Raw genomic sequence first — 7,487 nt, 5'->3', positions numbered from 1 at the left:
CCGTCGACGTCCGTTCTGTCCGGTGGAAAATTTTGAGCATGTTCAAAACTTTGAACGGACGTCTTATGGATGAAATGTCCGTTGAACGTCCGTTAGGCGTCCGTTTTGTATCCGTTACGTGTCCGTTATACATTCGTTGGAGGTCTCGCAGGTATATTCACCAACGGACCTCTACCGGACATCTAACGGATAAAACGGATGTTGAACGAATGTGAAACGGACTTCTACCGGATGTATAACGGATAAAACGGATGATGAACGGATCTGAAACTGATAAATATAAAAAAAGAAGATTTGGTATGATTGCCAATGAGACAACTCTCCACAAGACACCAACATGACACAGAAATTAACAATTATATATAGGTAATCGTACGGCATTTTAACAATGACCAAAGTCCATAGCGCATAGTCAACTATAAAAAAAAACCGACCTAACAATGTAAAAACAGTTCAAACGAGAAAACTAACGGCCTTATTTATATAAAGAAAATACACGAAAAACAAATATGTAACACATAAACAAACGACAACAACTAAATTACAGGTTCCTGACTTGATACGGGCACATACATACATAATGTGGCGGGGTTAAATATGTTAGCAGGCTGCCAACCCTCCCCTAACCTGTGACAGTGGTATTATAACAGTACATCATTAGAAAAAACTATAAAAATCAGCTGAAAATGTTTAACTCATCAGATGGACAAAAATAATGCCAATTTAAAATTTCTCGTCAGAAATGCCGATTATTGGTACGTCAGATTTCTTAAGGTTTATCAATTCTTATTATTCATAATCGATCTTACAGTAAGGGCACGTCTTTACAAGCAAGCAGCTCTTTTTCAGGCTAGACACTGCACTTTGGTGGCATTTTGAAGAAGAAATCAAAATCAGTTACATAAAAACATTTTGAATATTTATGCGATTTACATGTATTATCATCGTTGCCTTTAGTTATTCCGTACATCTTGTTCATCCGTTTTATCCGGTACGCTTCAGTGAGGTGTCCGTTTTATGCGGTACCCGTCCGTTGGATGTACATTCGACATCCGTTATGTCCGGTACTTTTCCTTTTCTCATACGTTGCATATCCGGTGTGTGTCCGTTATGCATTCGTTACTCGTCCGTTTTACTTGGTTAGTACTTCAACGGTCTCCCAACGGATAACAATGTTGTCACAGGACAACTTTTACTTTCATCCGTTAGACGTCCGTTCGTGCTATCCGGTAAGGTGTGACCGAGGCTTTATATTGGTATGTAATCATTTTAAATGTTTCAAATTTATGAAATTATATTCGTACATCAATGTTTTTGATACACCAGTCACAAAAACTGAAATATATTGAATTGATACATTTTGTAATTATTCAAAATTATATCAAAAACCTATACTTAGTTATAAAATAATAAACCTGTTAAAGTGAGACAATACTCGCATAATTTTTTTTCGAATCGCCACATAATACAAAGGAATGTCACTCTTGCATACAAATGGCACATCAATATAACTAATTAACTGTGCATTCGTGCTCCACCTTCAATGAAGATTCTAAATTATAAATATAACCAAAAGTTGTTAATCAATAGGATTGTGAAGACTAATAAAAGCTCACCCACTGTAAAAGTATTTCTTTGAATTTTTTTTAAAACTTCCTCAGAAAAATGCCACTTGACTTTCATAGCTGCAGATAATTAACGTTTTTACACAAATTGAATATTTTATTAAAGTAGTAAAAGGTTCTTTGCTTCTAAAAGTATAAGACGCAATAAAAATCGTATGCTTGCATTATCTTACATAAATACAGATTTAAATTAAAATGTCAATTGTTCTTGAACAATTGAGAGGTCTTTCCTTTTCGTAATCTAAAATACATGTTCCAATAGTCGTAGAATGCATTGAAAAGCTCTCAAACACACATAAAACCGTTAAAATATGACAAAAACAACAAATTCGCTTTTTAGGACATGACCTTGACTTTTGACCTTGTGACCTTTGTAAAGGTCATTGGTCCACGATGTCATTATATAAGACCCCATGGGTCTAGGACCTTTGGTTCAAGAGTTAAAGCTAATTTTGTCTTTTCAAAAACCGTTAATAGGGGTTATGCCCCTTAAGGGTATGTCAAAGCTCTTCGGTCAAAATGTAAAAAAAGTTGCGTCTTAGTCAACTCAACATATTTCACTATATACTATTTCTGTAAGTATAATCGTTTTTGAGATATCCAATAAAAAGTTGAAAGGTCAAAGGTCAAGGTCAACCTTAAAAACATTTAAAACACACTAAAAATCATCAAAATAAGGTCAAAAACACATAATTCGCTATCTGGGACATGACCTTGACCTTTGACCTTGTGACCTTTGTCAAGGTCATTAGTCCCCAATGTCATTGCTGAAGACCCCATGGGTCTAGGACCTTTGGTTATGTAGTAAAAGCTGATTTTGTCTTTTCAGAAACCTAAATCAGGGGTTATGCCCCTTACAGAAAGGTCAAATCTTTTTGGTCAAAATGTAACAAAGTTGCGCATTAATGACCCAAACATTTTCCACTATTCAAAACTTCTGTAAGTATAATGGTTTCTGAGATTATCCCATAACAAGGTGTTAGGTCAAAGGTCAAGGTCAACATACAAATTTGACCTTGAGGTATTTTTCAAAGATACATGAATTGATGATGATTGGTGAAGATCCTAGGTGTCTACGACTTACGGTTTCTGAGTTTTGGTGGCCAACCGACACCGGTTAATTTTCATAGGGGCATAACCCTACCAATGAGTCGTTGAATCTTTTCGATCCAAATGTAACGAAGAACCGGGGTCTGGTCCTGAACAAATTTCACCCTTCGGTTTTTTTCTACCTATTACGGTTACGGTGTTGGAACGATAACAAGGTTTTTGGGTTTCGGAGGGATTACTCCGAACCGACAAAATATTTCGACTCACAGGGCTAGGGTGAGTTCCGGATAGGTATTCATGACACCGATACAAAGTGTGAACATGAAAGCGACACGTCTTACGGTTAACGCGGATAAATTTGTCAAAGTTTGGCGGAAGAATAATAATAAAAATTAAAAACCAATTGTTCAGAGAACAATTGAAGGTCTTTCCATCAAAACAATGTATTTTGATATGAAAAGTTGTGAAACTAAGTTTAAAATGTCATTTCAATCGTCAAATGATACATGTAGCTCCTAGTAAGCTGATTCCAAAAATATATTGTTTCCATACATTTTTTTTTAAATAAGGGAGATAATTTGTTACTTCCGGTTTGAAAAATGTTACTTCCGATTATATTTGAATATTTACTTGACACTGATTCCAAAAATATCTGGTTCTATATACTTTTATATTAAAAAGTACAAAAAAATAGCTATTTCCGGTTTACAAAAGGTCACTTCCGGTTGTTTTTTACAAGGTTAAATGGTTTGATATCTTTTTCTAAAAGTTGTATATCTTTATCATGTATACATATAGAATAAAAGCAAAGGTCAAAATCTAGAACGTCAAATTAAGCTATGACCTTGAGATCAGTTTCAAGGTCATAAACCAAGGACCTCAAATCAAAAGACCATAGGTCTTTATTATATTTAGTTAATGAGTTATATCACCAAACGCGTATTTTTAAATACAAGAGGGGAGAAAACTCCCTTTTACATTCAACGTACGCTTGCAATCAAAATTTACATCTTACGACATGTCGCAACTAACAATTTAGTAAAAATAATTTGTTGATATCTTATACAGTCTTTGGATAAAAGTGAAAATAAGCCAAATTCAAATATTAGAATATGACCTTGACCTTTGACCTTGACCTAATTTTCATTTTTTGGGACCAAGGACCTCAAATCAAAAGATCCTAGGTCTCTATCACTTATGATTTATAAGATAGAAATTCATATCACTTATATCAGATGCATAAGGGGAAATAACTCTCATATGGAGCGGTCATATCGCTTCGGTCAAAATAGGACAAATCATGCGAAGGATATAACGAGCAATTTTGTAAAATAAATTTGTCATAATCTTTTACGGTTGCGAAGGAGATGCGCTAACAAGGAAAACAGTGTTTGGGGAGATAACATCTACAATGAAAAGTATTCGTTTACGCAGGGTAAATTTCAAAAGTGCATAAACTGTTCGATAAAGAACAAAATTAGGCGGAAGAAAAAAAAAAAAAATAATCAGAAGAAAAACAATAGGTCTTTCCACAGAAAAGTGGAAAGACCTAATTAAAAACCAATTGTTCAAAGAACAATTGAAGGTCTTTCAACTAATAAAGATCTATTTTCTGGCGTATAAAATTATAATCCTGGTACTTTTGATAACTATTGATATTAAAATATTAAAATTCAGTTGAAAATGTCAGTTCCTATGGCTTTATGATGTATAAATATGAATTTAAAGCAAAGGTCAAAATCTAGAACGTCCTATTAACCTTTGACCTTGACCTCAATTTCAAGGTCATAGACTAAACATCTCGAATCAAAAGACACTAGTTCCTTAATATGTATGGTTCATGAGTAATATCACTTTACGCATTATTCTAAATATAAGAGGGGCGAAAACTCACATTTATTGTCTACGCACCCTTGCAACCAAAATTTGTAAGTTACGACATGTCGCAACTAACAATTTAGTAAAAATAATTTGTCGATATCTTATAAGGTTAATGAAAATAGTGAAAATAAGACAAATTCAAAATTTAGAATTTGACCTTGACCTTTGACCTTGACCTAATTTTCATTTTTTTGGACCAAGGATCTTAAATCAAAAGACCCTAAGTCTCTATCACTTATGGTTTACCAGTTAGAAATGCATTTCACTTATATCATATACAAAAGGGGGAATAACTCTCATATGGAATCTCTATACGGCTTCGGTCAAAATAAAACAGCACATCCTGAGGACATAATGAGCAATTTGCAAAAATAAATTTGTCGGTTTCTTGTACGGTGGTGAAGATTACGCGATAACAAGAAAAACAGTGTTCGGGGAGATAACTCTTATATGGGAAAGATTTTGGTTACGCGGTGTCAGTTACAAAAGCGTAATAACTGTTCGATATTATATACCATATGTCTAAGCGACATAATAATAATCAGAAGAAAACCAATAGGTCTTTCCACGGAAAAGTGGAAAGAAATAATAATAATAAACAGAAGAAATACAGTAAGGTCTTTCCCTTTAGAAAAAGGAAAGACCTTAATAAGTCCTGAACATTTAGACATTTGTTTGTTTATTTTAAAAAAAACCGGTTTGTTACAAATCACATGTGTACAAGTACATGTAAAGATCCCACTAAATACCGATATCCCAATATTGTCAGGTATCGGGTATAGATATTTAGTCAGATCTTAACATGTACTTGTGATTTTTTTAAAACCTGTATTTTTTTTAATTATCTATCCCCCTTCATGATTCATTGATTGGGAAATTAACCAGAGTTATCTAATATTAATCACAGGGAGGGACTAGCAAGCAATTCTTAATTGTAGCTTATTTAACGTTAAAACAATTGGCTTTTTGCCAATTCCCGTAATTAACCCTGTAATTAGAGATCCCTTCTTTTAGTTGTTCCCTTATGAGGGACATACCTTTTTATTAACAACGGAGAGCTAGCAGAAAGAGCAAATTTACCTGTGCGTAATGTGAGTAATCTTTAAGGTTTTCAAAATTTTTAATTACATTAATTTGTTGTTCAGCTTTATACTTTTGCCATTAGAAATTATTATTCATGAAAAATTAGTTATACCGACTATATATCACCTTTAATTCATCAGGTTTGCATTGGCAAAAGCCATTTTTGTCCGGTATGGAACCAGTCTACAATTGGCAAAGGGAAGCTTTTTGTTTAAAAAGTGTAATAACAGAATCAAATCGGTAATTGGCAAATGGACTATTTCCCACTATAAACGAATGTTACTTTATACAAATATAAGGACGTTGTTAGCTAAATCTACACATTTTAGTAGATATTATGAATTTTTATAAAATAGATTAATGCGCTAGCAAATATGCTATATCATATGTATAAACTGTTTATCAAACAAAATTATTACAGGAATCAATATTTTTACTTTAAGTTGGTATTTGCAAGACAGAAAGAATATTACAGTTATTATATTATTTTTCATATTTGGCTGTTATTAGATTTCAGCATAGAATATTGTCTTGCATTGAGTTTAACTATATTATTTACTATTTTTGCCATTAAGTCTTATTTCTTTATATTCAGATTCCAGTATGTGAAGTATAAGAGTACAGTAACTTTATAGAGGAGCACCACTCAGCCCCTGTATTACATACACGGTAAGCTGTTTACATGTTTGTTTATTTACTTATTGTCTATTTGTACTATGTGTTTTAACTAATGTGTGTCTTGTCTGTGTTTGTAATGTGTTAATGTTTAGTTTACCAATATTTCAGAATAGAATAGTGTATAAGAAACGATTACTTTAGATAATGACCGTTGACACAAGGTGTTATTGATATCTGTAGTATTGCATATTGAAAAGTTACCGGAAATAGACTTTGGTATAGATGCTTATGATTTGTAGTAAAACATATGTTATTAATTATGGTATATTTCGAACTGAAGTTAACTACTTGGATAATTTATATTTCATTTTATTAAAATGGAGATAATAATAAGAACTATCGTTCTTTGAACGTATGTATTGTGACTTATTGTGTATTTTATATGTTACAGGGTGTTTATTTGAGATTGCTTATAATAAACCAATAGAACACAACTCTTATGTTGTACTGTTATACCACTGTCCCAGGTTTAGGGGAGGGTTTGAATCCTGCTAACATGTTTAACCCCGTCACATTATTTATGTATGTGCCTGTCCCAAGTCAGGAGCCTGTAATTCAGTCGTTGTCGTTTGTTTGTGTGTTACATATTTGTTTTTCATTCATTTTTTACATAGATAAGGCCGTTAGTTTTCTCGTTTGAATTGTTTTACATTGTCTTATCGGGGCCTTTTATAGCTGACTATGCAGTATGGGTTTTGTTGGTTGTTGAAGGCCGTACGATGACATATAGTTGTTAATGTCTGTTTCATTTTGGTCTTTTGTGGATAGTTGTCTCATTGGCAATCATACCACATCTTCTTTTGTATATATCGAGTGTTATTTACGCCCAATTTGATGAGTCTACAATTGCTTTAAACTCTTAATTTGGTAGTATTTCATCGTAAGTCTATTTGAATTCATGTATAAAGCATACGCTATAAATAGATCAAATTAAGGTAAACTGAGATAGGAAGGTAGATTGGTATTTTTTTAGAATTAGATAATTAGATGGAAGTGCTATATCATCAATATAATATTTCAATGGTATGAATAAAGCAAAACAAAAGACTTCTGTTGTCTTGACTGTCTCTTTAAAGCTGTCTTTGTATGGTCCATCAGTAAACTGAAAATAGACATTTTACAAGTTCAAACATTTTTTGCTGGCGTAGTCTTGACACAGTGTATTCGTAT

This window comes from Mytilus edulis, chromosome 8 (assembly GCF_963676685.1).
Source record: "Mytilus edulis chromosome 8, xbMytEdul2.2, whole genome shotgun sequence".
Classification (NCBI taxonomy): Eukaryota; Metazoa; Mollusca; class Bivalvia; order Mytilida; family Mytilidae; genus Mytilus; species Mytilus edulis.
The sequence above is the reverse complement of the archived record's forward strand: the minus strand, read 5'-3'. Positions refer to the sequence as shown.